We start from the raw sequence: 14,775 nt of genomic DNA on the forward strand, positions 1-14,775 counted from the left end.
TAATGCAAGAATTCAAGAATTAATATTTTACAAAGAATAGGAGAGAAATAATTATTATAAAAATTAATTCATGATTTAAAATAATTTATGATTTTTCAAGTAAGCAGGCAAACAATTAATTTGACAACTTATAGACACTCGTCACCTCCCCTATACGTCATTCACATGCAATTCACATAACAAACAATTTAAGGGTTCTATTCCCTCAAGTCAAGGTTAACCACGACACTTACCTCGCTTTGCAAATTCCAATCAATTACTCGACCACAACTTTTCCTTTTAAATTTGTCTCCAAAAGCTTCAAATCTATTCATAAACAATTCGATATACTCAATACGAATCATAGGAATTAATTCCATATGATTTTACAAATTTTTTCGGATAAAAATCTGAAATTCATTAAAATATTCGGCAGTGGGACCCACGTCTCAAATCTCAGAAAAACTTACGAAATCCGAACACCCATTCTGAGACGAGTCGAACCATACAGAAATTATCCAATTCCGATGTCAAATGGACCTTCAAATCTTAAATTTTTATTTTTGGAAGATTTTAGAAAAATCTAATTTTTTTCTCATAAATTCACGGATTCATGATATAAACGAGTATGAAATCATGAAATATAATCAATATAGGATAAGGAACAGTTACCCCAATATTTTTCTGTGAAAATCGCCCAAAAATCACCTTACCCGAGCTCAAAAATAGAAAAGGGTTGAAAATGGGACGAATCCCATTTTCCAGAACTTAAGTTTTGTTTCTCGAACTTTTACCATTCGCGAACGCGGTCAGTGCCTCGCGTTCGCGAAGCACAAATTCCTGCTGACCAATTTTATTCTTCACGAATACGAGATGTCCTTCGCGAACGCGAAGGACATTTTCCTTGCCATCCCCAATTTGCTCTTCGCGAACGCGAAACTCCCCTCGCGAACGCGAAGAAGGAAACCAGAAGCAGGTTTCTGCAGTTTCCTCAAGTCCAAAAATGATCCGTTAACCACCCGAAACTAACCCGAGCCCTCGGGGCTCCAAACCAAACATGCACCCAAGTTCTAAAATATCATACGAACTTGCTCGTGCGATCAAATCGCTAAAATAACACCTAGAACTACGAATCGGACACCAAATCAAAGGAAGTTTTCAAGAAAACTTTAAAACTTATATTTTTATAACCGGACATCCGAATCACGTCAAATCAACTCTGATTCTCACCAAATTTGGCATACAAGTCATAAATATTATAGTGGACCTACACCGGACTCCGAAACTAAAATATAGACCCGAGATCAATAAATCCAGCATCAGTAATTTCTTAAAAATCATTAAGCTTTCAAGCTTTTAAATTTTCATCAAAATTCCATATCTTGAGCTAGAGACCTCGGAATTCGATTCCGGGCATACGCCCAAGTCCTAAATCACGATACATACCTACCAAAATTGTCAAAATACTGATCCGGGTCCGTTTGCTAAAAATATTGACTAAAGTCAACTCAGTTGAGTTTTAAAGCTCTATTTCACATTTTAATCTATTTTTCACATGAAAACTTTTCGAAAATTTTTTCGGACTACGCACGCAAGTCGAGGAATGATAAAATGGTGCTTTTCGAGGTCTTAGAACACAAAATTACTTATTAAATTTAAAGATATCATTTTAGGTCATTAGATTCTCCACCTCTAAAACAAACGTTCGTCCTCGAACGGAGTTAGAAAAAAAAGTATCTGAGCTGGAGAAAAGGTGTGGATATTTACTCTGCATGTCTGACTCGGACTCCCAGGTAGATGCCTCTACTGGCTGACCTCTCCATTGCATCCGAACTGAAGGATAACTCTTAGACCTCAACTGTCGGACCTACCGGGCTAGAATAGCCACCGGCTCCTCCTCGTAAGTCAAATCTTTGTCCAATTGGACTGAGCTGAAATCTAACACATAGGACGGATCACCATGATATTTTCGGAGCATAGACACATGGAACACCGGATGAACCGCTGATAAACTAGGTGGTAGTGCAAGCCTGTAGGCTACTTCACCCACCCTTTCAAGAATTTCAAAAGGTCCGTTATACCTAGGGCTCAACTTGCCCTTCTTTCCGAATCTCATTACACCTTTCATAGGTGAAACCCGGAGCAATATACTTTCTCCAACCATGAATGCAATATCACGAACTTTACGGTCTGCATAACTCTTTTGCCTAGACTGAGCTGTGCGAAGTCGATCCTGAATAATCTTGACCTTATCCAAGGCATCCTGTACCAAATCGGTACCCAACAACCGAGCCTCTCCCGGTTCAAACCAACCAACTGGTGATCGGCATCGCCTTTTGTATAATGCCTCATATGGAGCCATCTGAATGCTCGACTGGTAGCTATTATTATAAGCAAACTCCGCAAGTGGCAAGAAATGATTCCAAGAACCTCGAAAGTCTATAACACAAGCGCAGAGCATATCTTCCAATATCTGAATAGTGCGCTCTGACTGTCCGTCTGTCTGTGGATGAAATGTTGTACTCAACTCCACCCGCGTGCCTAACTCACGCTATACAGCTCTCCAGAAATGTGAGATTAACTACGTACCTTGATCTGAAATTATAGACACGGGCACACCGTAAAGGCGGACAATCTCACGAATGTAAATTTCAGCTAAACTCTCTAAAGAATAGGTAATTGCCACTGGAATGAAATGTGCTGACATGGTCAACCTGTCTACTATGACCCAAACTGCATCAAATTTTCTCTGAGTCGGGAGCCCAACAACAAAATCCATAGTGATACGCTCCCACTTCCACTCAGGAATTTCTAACTTCTGAAGCAAACCACCAGGTCTCTGATGCTCGTACTTAACTTGTTGACAATTCAGACACCGAGCTACATATGCAACTATATCCTTTTTCATTCTCCTCCATCAATAATGTTGCCGCAAATCTTGATACATTTTGGCGGTACCTGGATGAATAGAATACTTGGAACTGTGTGCTTCTTCAAGAATTAACTCACGAAGCCCATCCACATTAGGCACACAAATACGACCCTGCACTCGCAGAACCCCATCTTCCCCCACAATAACCTGTTTGGCATCACCGTGCCGCACCGTGTCCTTAAGGACAAGTAAATGAGGATCATCATACTGCCTCTCTCTGATGCACTCATATAAAGAAGACCGAGCGACTGTGCAAGCTAGAACCCGACTGGGTTCTAAAACATCTAACCTCACCAACTGATTAGCCAAAGCCTGAACATCTGCAGCTAATGGCCTCTCACCAACCGGAATATATGCAAGACTGCCCATACTCACAGCCTTTCTACTCAAAGCATCGGCCACCACATTGGCTTTTCCGGGGTGATACAAAATAGTGATATCATAGTCTTTCAATAACTCCAACCATCTTCTCTGCCTCAAATTAAGATCCTTTTATTTGAACAGATACTGAAGGCTATGATGATCAGTAAATACCTCACACGAGACACCGTAGAGGTAATGCCTCCAAATCTTTAGCGCATGAAAAATGGCTGCCAATTCTAAGTCATGAATAGGATAATTCTTCTCGTGAACTTTCAACTGCCGCGACACATATGCAATTACCTTGCCATCTTGTATTAATACTGCACCAAGCCCAATGTGAGATGCATCACAATATACCGTATACGATCCTGAACCTGTGGGTAATACCAACACTGGCGCCGTAGTCAAAGCGGTCTTGAGCTTCTGAAAGCTCAACTCACACTCGTCTAACCATCTGAATGGGACACCTTTCTGTGTCAATCTGGTCAATGGACTTGCTATAGATGAAAACCCTTCCACGAATTGACGATAATAACCTGCTAAACCCAGGAAACTCCGGATCTCTGTAACTGAAGTAGGTCTAGGCTAATTCTGAACAACCTCAATCTTCTTAGGATCCACCTTTATGCCTTCTGCCGATACAACATGCCCCAAAAAGGCAACTGAGTCTAACCAAAACTCACATTTTGAAAACTTGGCATATAACTGATTATTCTTCAAGGTGTGAAGCACACTTCGAAGATGCTGCTCATGTTCCTCTCGACTGCTGGAATAAATCAAGATATCATCAATGAATACAACCACAAAAGAATCTAAATAAGGCTTGAACACCCGATTCATCAAATCCATAAATAATGCTGGGGCATTTGTCAACCCAAATAACATCACTAGGAATTCGTAATTCTCATACCGAGTTCGAAAAGTTGTTTTAGGGACATTAGATGCCCTAATCTTCAACTGATGGTAGCCAGACCTTAAATCGATCTTCGAAAATACCTTGGCACCCTGAAGCTGAACAAATAAGTCATCAATTCTTGGCAGCGGATATTTATTTTTGATAGTGGCCTTGTTTAACTGCCGATAATCTATACACATCCGCATAGAGACATCTTTCTTCTTCACAAATAATACTGGTGCACCCCAGAGCGAGACACTAGGTCTAATGAATCCTTGATCAAGCAAGTCTTGTAACTGCTCTTTCAATTTTTTCAAATCCGGCAGGGCCATACGATATGGTGGAATAGAAATGGGCTGAGTGCCCAAGGCCAAATCAATACAGAAGTCAATATCTCTGTCGGGTGGCATCCCCGGCAAATCTGCAGGAAATACTTCTGGAAATTCACGAACAACTGGTATTGAGTCCATAGAAGGGACATCCGCACTGGGATCGCGAATATAAGCCAAATAGGCTAGACACCCTTTCTCTACTATACGCCGAGCTTTCATATAAGAAATAACCCTGCTGGCAAAATGACCAGGATTTCCTTTCCACTCTAACCGAGATAACCCCGGCATAGCTAGTGTTACTGTCTTGGCATGACAATCCAATATAGCATGATAAGGTGACAACCAATCCATACCTAAGATGACATCAAAATCTACCATATCAAGAAGTAGAAGATCCACACTAGTCTGGTGAAGCTGAAGCTGACCCAAATGGGCCGGATAACCACTGTAGTAACTCTGGAGTGGTGGTGCACTGATAGGAGCTGAATGTGCACTAAATGCTGGCTGACCAGAGTAAGGCATAATAGGATCGTGACTCCCTGAAGCACCGGGAGATGCATGAAGTGCTGAATGAAACGGTCTGGGAGGATGACCCCTACCAAAATTACCTCTACCTCCAGACGAGGTACCACTGAAACCACCTAACTGACGAGGCCTCTTATCAGACCTCTGTCCTCTCTCTTGTGCAAGAACCATCTCGATTCTCCTCACGACATTAGCAGCCGCGTGAAAAGAAATTTCATTTTCGGTCTCCTTGGCCATCTGAAGCCTGATAGGGTGAGTGAGTCCCTCAATAAACCTCCTCACTCTCTCTCCCTCAATAGGTAGTAAAATGAGAGCATGACGGGCCAAATCCACAAAACGGGACTCATACTGAGTAACAGTCATACTGCCCTGCTGTAGATACTCAAATTGCTTGCGGAATTCCTCTCTCAGTGTGATAGGGAGGAACTTCTCTAGAAATAGCTGAGAGAACTGCTCCCAGGTAAGTGCAGGCGATCCGACTATTCAGGTCAATGTATAATATCTCCACCACCTCTTGGCGGAACCCGTCATCTGAAATACAACAAAATCAACCCCATTGGTCTCAACTATACCCATGTTCCGTAGCACCTCATGGCAGCGTTCAAGATAATCCTGTGGGTCCTTAAAAGATGTACCACTGAAGTGAACTAGAAAAAGCTTGGTAAACTTATCTAGTCTCAATAAGGCCTCAAAATACATGGCGGTCCTATCACCGATCTGTGCCGCAATAACTGGCTGAACTACCCCAACTGGCGGGGCTGCTGGAGCCTGATTCTGGGGAGCCATCTGCTCCGGAGCGGGAGTAGTGGGAGTTTGTGCTCCGCCCCCAGCCTGTGAGACGGCTGGTGCCACTGGAAATGTACCGTTCTGGGCCACGCCCTCCATAAGACTTACCAAACGGACTAGAGCGTCCTAAAGTACTGGAGTGGCTATGAATCCTTCCGGGACCTGAACTGGTCCAATTGGTACATTCTGAACTGGAACCTACTCCTGAAGGTCCACATGAAGTTCTATAACAGGTGCAACTGCTCGAGCTCCGGACTGAGCTCTACCTCGGCCTCTGCCTCGGCCTCTAGCACGACCTCAACCTCGACCTCTACCCCTGGCCATAGTTGCCACCAGGGGTTCTGGTCCCTGTCCATCGGTAGAGGTATTACATGTTCTCACCATCTGCGAGAGAATAAGAGTAGAATGGTTCAATCATCGAGGATAGAATAAAATCGCACGACATAATAAGAAATAAGTGATATTGTTCCTAAACTTCATAGCCTCTGAGAGATAAGTACAGACGTCTCCGTACCGATCCTTCAGACTCTACTAAGCTTGCTCGTGACTCGTGAGACCTATGTAACCTAGTGCTCTGATACCAACTGCCACGACCCGAAATTCCTACCTTTGGACCGTGATGGCGCCTAACATTTCACTTGCTAGGCAAGCCAACGTTAGAATATTATTAGCCAATTTGTAAACAATCTTTACATTATTAATAATCAAGGAAACAAAAGCGGAAGCAAAATTTGAAATATAGTGAAATAATCCATAAATGCAACGTTGTCTAAATACCATCCCAGAATTGGTGTCACAAGTGCACGAGCTCCTAGAATAAATACAAATAAAGGTCTGAATAAAATAAAGCTGTCTGGAAATAAACACACAGCTAAAGTAAAAATAGACGGGGACTTCAGAACTGTGGATGCCATGCAGTTATACCTCAAGTCTCCTTTGGTAGCTGAAATCCGAGCAAGTCTACGGTACGCCGCTGGGACCAACTCCAAAATCTGCACAAGAAGTGCATAGAGTAGTATCAGTATAACTGACCCCATGTACTGGTAAGGGCTGAGCCTAACATCGACGAAGTAGTGACGAGGCTAAGGCGGGTCACTTACATTAACCTGTACGTAATATTAGTAACAACAACAATAATAGAAATAATTCAAGTAACTCATTTATAATAATTGAAGCCAACTCAGCAGTCACAACCAATTATCATTTCCATCAATTCTGTTGCAGCGTGCAACCCGCTCTCACAATATATTCACATTCAAATTCTGTTGTGGTGTGCAACCCACTCCTCCAATATATTCATTTTAATCAAGTCTGTTACGGCGTGCAACCCGATCCACCAATATATATATGTATGTCAATTTTTAAATAAGTCTGTTGCGGCATGCAATCCGATCCTCCAATATGGATTTTAATAAGTCCGTTGCGGCGTGCAACCCGATCCTCCAATATGGACTTTTTATTAAGTCTGTTGCAGCGTGCAACCCGATCCTCCAATATGGACTTTTAATAAGTCTGTTGCGGCGTGCAACCCGCTCCTCCAACATATTCATTTATCAATTCTTATAGAAGAAATTTCCCAAATAATTGCAACAATTGATATAAAATTATAAAACAACAAGCATACAATAATTATGATTTAATTATGAAACAAACAATGTCGAATAGCAAATTATTATAGAAATTAGGGAAAAAATAGGCAGTTTAATATTTAATATGCTAAATGTCAAATAACAATTAAAACACATAATTTAAGTAGCATGTAACAATTAATGCTGGAATTCAAGAATTAATATTTTACAAAGAATAGGAGAGAAACAATTATTATAAAAATTAATTCATGATTTAAAATAATTTATGATTTTTCAAGTAAGCAGGCAAACAATTAATTTGACGATGTATAGACACTCGTCACCTCGCCTATACGTCGTTCACATGCAATTCACATAACAAACAATTTAAGGGTTCTATTCCCTCGAGTCAAGGTTAACTACGTCACTTACCTCGCATTGCAAATTCTAATCAATTAATCGACCACATCCTTTCCTTTTAAATTTGTCTCCAAAAGCTTCAAATCAATTCAGAAATAATTCGATATACTCAATACGAATCATAGGAATTAATTCCATATGAATTTATAAATTTTTCCTAATAAAAATCCGAAATTCATTAAAATATTCGGCAGTGAGACCCACATCTCAAATCTCAAAAAAACTTACGAAATTCGAACATCCATTCCGAGTCGAGTCCAACCATACAAAAATTCTCCAATTCCGATGTCAAATGGACCTTCAAATCTTAAATTTTCATTTTTGGAAGATTTTAGAAAAATCTGATTTTTCTTCCATAAATTCACGGATTCATGATATAAACGAGTATGGAATCATAAAATATAATCAATATAGGATAAGGAACACTTACCCCAATGTTTTCCCGTGAAAATCGCCTTACCCGAGCTCAAAAATAAAAAAGGGTTGAAAATGGGACGAATCCCATTTTTCAGAACTTAAGTTCTATTTCTGGAACTTTTACCCTTCGCGAACGCGGTCAGTGCCTCGCGTTCGCGAAGCACAAATTCCTGCTCACCAATTTTACTCTTCGCGAATGCGAGGGCTACTTCGCGAACGCGAAGCTTGCCTGTCTTGGCCTTCGTGAACGCGAGATGCCCTTCGCGAACGCGAAGGCCATTTTCCAGGCCAGCCCCAATTTGCCCTTCGCGAACGCAAGACTCCCCTCACGAAAGCGAAGAAGGAAACCAGAAACAGGTTTCTGCAGTTTCCTCAAGTCCAAAAATGATCCGTTAACCACCCGAAACCAATCCGAGCCCTCGGGGCTCCAAACCAAACATGCACCCAAGTCCTAAAACATCATACAAACTTGCTCGCGCGATCAAATCGCCAAAATAATACCTAAAACTACGAATCGTACACCAAATCAAAGGAATTTTTCAAGAAAACTTTAAAACTTATATTTTTACAACCGGATGTCCGAATCACGTCAAATCAACTCCGATTCTCACCAAATTTGGCAGACAAGTCATAAATATTATAGTGGACCTATACCGGGCTCCGAAACTAAAATACGGACCTGAGATCAATAAATCCAGCATCAGTAATTTCTTAAAAATCATTAAGCTTTCAAGCTTTTAAATTTTCATCAAAATTCCATATCTCGAGCTAGAGACCTCGGAATTCGATTCCGGGCATACGCCCAAGTCCCAAATCACGATACGGACCTACTGAAATTATCAAAATACTGATCCGGGTTTGTTTGCTAAAAATATTGACTAAAGTCAACTCAGTTGAGTTTTAAAGCTCTATTTCATGTTTTAATCCATTTTTCACATGAAAACTTTTCGGAAAATTTTTCGGATGGCGCGCGCAAGTCGAGGAATGATAAATGGTTCTTTTCAAGGTCTTAGAACAAAGAATTACTTATTAAATTTAAAGATGACATTTTGGGTCATCACAATGTCGACCCCTCATCACTACTTCTCTGGAGTTAGGCTTAGATACCTATTGGGTACGCGTTGATTTATGTATCCATGCTACACCTGCTGCACATTTTTGTGTAGGTACATATATGTCTGGTGGTATTTTGGGTGCAGAGATGTGGATGTTGCGTGGACATACCGTGAGCTGCATTTCATGTTACGATCCGCAACCTGCAGAGTCTCTATCAGAGCTAAATATATTATCCTGTCTAATTTGTATTCCAGACAGATATTGTATTTTATTACATTTCCTAGTTGATACTTATGCACTTGTGATACCGGATTGTGGGGGTTCTTAAGGGTGGTTCATCATTGTAATTCGCGTAAATATCATCATTTACCCTGTAAGTTTTATTTCATACTACTTAATTAAATGAGAATTTTTATTTCAAAATACTAAAATAAGTAATTAGGTTAATCATTCACCGTTAGCTTGCCTGACGGCGGTGTTAGACGCCATCACGACCTTTAGTGAGTTTTAGGTCATGACATATTTTAATAAAATAAAAGGCTAGCAGTCTACAAAGTTAGAAGAAAAAGAAAGAAAAAATACTCCTAAATTGAAAGTTGTCGAAACTATCCTAGTTTGTAATTGAAAGTGCTTATTTAATATTCCTAAATTTAAATGTTGTTGAAAGTATATCAATTCTAGAATTGGAAGGAATTGAATATTAAAGTCCTAAATATTAGGGAAATAATTAAATAATTATTTCTAAACATTAGGGAAAAAATTAATGACTATTCCTAAATATTAGAAAAATCTATATCTATTATATTAAAAGCACGAAGGCTCTTAGCGAAATGTCGTTCGCCTCCCCCCCTTTAAAAATAGAGTTCACATTGAACAAAATAGTCATTTGACTATTTTTCTAATATTTAAAAATATTTATTTAGTTAATTTTCTAATATTTAGGAATAGTCAATTAATTATTTTCCTAATATTTAGAGCTTTAATATTTGAATTTCCTTCCATTTTAGGACTTCAATGATGTTCGATTCACACTAGGAAAGCTTAAATCTTAGAGAATTAATTTAATTTTCCAATTCCTTCATTAGGAAAGTTTAGTTCTTTTCAATTCCTTCACTAACAAAGTTTCGTATGATTTTCAATTCCCTCAGTTGGAAAGTTTCGTTCTTTTTCAAACCCTTAAAAATATACTTTAAATAGTAATTTAGTTATTTCCTAGTTTTATAGACTTTAAAATTAGCTAAAATTTTGATTATTAAATCTTTCCTTGTTTAAAATATGTATCTCTTTATATAATGATATTATATGCACTAAATCTCCTTTTATAAATTACTTATATTTATTTCTCTAATAATTAAAAATATTTATTTAATAAATTTCCTAATATTTAGGTGTCACGACCCAAAATCCATTAAAGGTCGTGATGGCGCTGGACACCGCTGTCAGGCAAGCCAACACTAAATACTTAATTTGGTTCTCGTTTTAATATTTTGAAACCATATTTTTCCTTCCATTAAGCAGTAGAAGATGAAATTTACAGAGTAAAAAACAATATCTTTAACAAATTTCAATACAAAATAACTCATAGTCACCCCAAAATCCGGTGTCACAAGTGCATAAGCATCAACTAGGAATGTAAAATAAAATACAATATCTATCTGGAATACAAACTTGGACACGGGAAATATAAATACTCTGAAGGAGACTCTGCCGGCTGCGGGTCGTAATGTGGAATGCAGCTCATGTAAGTCCCCGTATGCATACACGCCTCTGCTCTCTCAAGGCCACTAGTCACATATGTACCTGCACAAAAATAACGTGCAACAAGTATAGCATGAGTACGTAAGCAACGTGCATCCAGTAAGTATCTAGCCTAACCCCAGAGAAGTAGTGACGAAGGGTCGACATCGACACTTACTAGTGGTCCAATAACATAAGGTACAGTAAAGAGGTAGCAAGTATGAGGCAGAGTAAATAAGTGAAATAAACAAGTATAAAACACATGATATAAATTCCCCTATTTCCGAGGAACTCAAGCTCTTCATTAGCAATTCCTTCCTTAAACGGAGCATATATATATATATATAGATATAGTGAATCTCATAAAGTAGCTTACCATAATTCAAATCTAGGAATTCACTGATACACTGGCTTCTTTTCAAGTCTTACACACGATTTTATGGAGATATGATATAGGAAATGCCGAGGCGTACGGCCCGATCCAATATAATAATAAAACTATGCACTGCCGAGGATCGAATGGCCCGAACCATATGTTAAATCAATTAACCTACCGAGGCGAACGGCTCGCTCCCATGAGAGTGTGGTACATAAATCCTACCGAGGCGAATGGCCCGATCCCATAAGAAGTGAAATACATAATCCTGCCGAGGCGAACGGCCCAATCCCATTAGAATAAGAAGCTTTGATGGGTCCTTGACCCCACTCACGAATAAACGTGTGAGTTGTAGTTTATTTAATAAAAACCTTTCAATGAAACATATATATATATATATATATATATATATATATATATATATATATATATATATATATATATATATATATATATATATATATCGGAGCCATGCCGTAAGAGGAGGAATATTATCTGATGGCTAATCGTGAACCCGTGAAGTCTCTACAATAGCAAGTCTAGTCTCAAATAGAATGTAAAACAGGGGAATCAATAAGCGAGAGACTACTCAAATAGTACAACTATAGCATGATGTGAACCTAAGTCTACTCGGACAATAACATGAATGTAGCTACGTACGGGCTCTCGTCACCTCGCGCGTACGTAGTCCCCACAACAAGTAGCACACCTCAACATATCACCTAGGGGTAATTTCCCCCTCACAGAGTTAGACAGGAGACTTACCTCGCTCCGAGATTCCATAACCGGCTCCAAAGCCTCTCTAACACCTCAAACCGATGTCCGTCGCTCCAAACTAGTCAATTAAGATGCAACCCAATCAAAATGTACTCTAATACTCATAATTAATCAATTTATAACAATTTCTAACTCCGCTCAAAAAATCGATAAAGCAACCCTCGATCCCACGCGCCCGGATTCCGAAAATGTTCGAAGATAAACACTACCCATAGCATTACGAACTCCAATATATAATTTATTCTCAATTCCATGCCTAAATATGTGGTCAAAATCCAAAAATACTAATTTTTAGGTTTTTCTTCAAAATCCCAAATTTCAACAAATTTTCATGTCTTAATCCATGTATAAACCTTGTATTTAACTCACAACTAGAAGAAATCACTTACCTCTTGATGATGATGGAACTCCCTCTCAAAATGCTCTCAAAAATCGCCTAAGTCCAAGTGGGAAATGAGCTAAGTCTCGGAATAAAAGCCCTTGGCTCCAGTCGCAGATGTCGCATTTGCGACAGGGGGGTTCGCAAATGCGACCTTCGTAAATACGAATAAAGCATCGCAAATGCGACCCCTGACAGAGTTGGCCTTCATCGCAAATGCGACACAGAGTTCGCAAATGCGAACTCTTCATGCTTTGCAAAAGCGACCATATTGTCGCAAATGCGATCCATTCCCTCAGCAGCCCAGGTTGACAAATGCGAACACTTCATCGCAAATGCGATGGTCGCATTTGCGACCAAAATATCGCAATTGCGATTGTAACACCTCGAAAAATTTTGAAGTACCTAAGTGTAAGGCCTGGTAAAATTTACAAAGAAAATAATATTTTATGGTGTCGGACTAGGCTTACGTGTTTGAGGATAATATTTCGAAGCTTACGGCTCGGACTTTTTGGGTTGAACAATGCACAGGAAAGTAAAGGAAAATTTTTGCCGAAAAAGTATGTTTATGCGGTCCATTATGCGACCGCATAATCACTCTGCGGGCCGCATAATGGCCGCAAAAGTGAGCAGGTGAGGACTATTCTGGAAGCAGCTATGCGGTCGACTATGCGACCGCATAACTGTTATGCGGTGCATTATGCGATCGCATAACAGTTATGCGGACTGCATAGTGACCGCATACAGAGGCAGTTCTTTTGGATATTTTGTAACCAATTATGCGACCGATATGCGGTCCGCATAACCATTATGCGATCGTATATGCGACCGCAGAACCTATTTCGGAGCTCCATTTTTGGATTTTTAAAACCCGACCCTATTTCGTTAAATACACTCTTTGGGTCATTTTTGAGCTATTATTTGACATTTTAGAGTGAGAAAGGGTGCCCTAGAGTGAGAAGGTGTTCTCTAAAAAATTGTTCTTCAATTGTTGCCCATGTTTTGGAAGATTGAGAAGGGAAACTCAGTAGATCTTCATCCTAGAGGTAAGATTCTACACCCTAACCCTCAATTTCAAATTTTGTGTAGAAATGGATAATAAGCAAGATAATTTCTGGGTAAGAGGGTTGGTTATTTTACATGCATGTGTTATCAAAGGGTGTAGAAAGATTGTTGAGCTAAAAATGATAAAGATTGGGTTGTGGGATGATGGAATCCTCCATAAAAGGGACCTTGAAATCTTAATGTACATCTAGTGTTTGATAAAATTCTCAAATGAGCTAGAACCATGATCATCTTCCTAATTTTGGTTCAATTTATTATATTCCTAAAATAGATTGAAGTTGCTAAGAATTCCGGAACATTTAGAGTGTAAGGAAGCTCAAGTGAGGTATGTTGGCTAAACTCTTCTCTTAGAATTGAATCCCATAATATTCATGTAAATTATGTAAGTCCCGAGTGATTCATTATGAAATGGGCTATTTCGAGTAAGATTTGGGTTGAAAGATATATGTTCAACAAGCATCACAAATGCTCTATTCATGTTATGTTACCAATTGAGGATGTGTTAAAATATGGGCTGTGCATTAATAATGTTTCGACTTTAAGTCAACTTCAAATGAAGGATATTATGCCAAATTTTTGTGAAATATCTCTATGTGCATTAGATTCTAAATTGCTCACCTATGTACTACACACTTTGATTTGAATTGTGTTTGTTGTTGATGATGAGGATGATATTTGAAATTTATAATGTGAGCACGAAATACTGAATATGGCCAACGTGCCAAGAATGATCTTATAATTATGGCCACTAGTGCCAATGAAATGAAAAAATGTGAAAGTATTATAAAATGCGATGATTGATATAAAAAGGTTGATGTCTCAAATAAGACGGCCTAGCCGATCGGGTCATGATCGGAAACCATACCGCACACATGGTGGTGATTGTGCTGGAAATTGGTAATGATAGTAATTGTGGTTGATGTCTCTAATGAGATGGCCTAGCCGATCGGGTCGTGATCGGACTCCGTGTTAAAAATGGTGGTATTGATATTGAGAGTAATTATGGTTGATGTCCCTAATGGATGGCCTAGCCGATCGGGTCGTGATCGGACTCCGTACTAAATTTACGGTGGTATTGGTATTTATGGTAATTGTGGTTGATTCTCTAATGAGATAGCCTAGCCGATCGGGTCATGATCGGACTCCGTTCTAAAAGTATGGTGGCATT

This window comes from Nicotiana tomentosiformis, chromosome 8 (assembly GCF_000390325.3).
Source record: "Nicotiana tomentosiformis chromosome 8, ASM39032v3, whole genome shotgun sequence".
In the NCBI taxonomy this organism is placed as follows: Eukaryota; Viridiplantae; Streptophyta; class Magnoliopsida; order Solanales; family Solanaceae; genus Nicotiana; species Nicotiana tomentosiformis.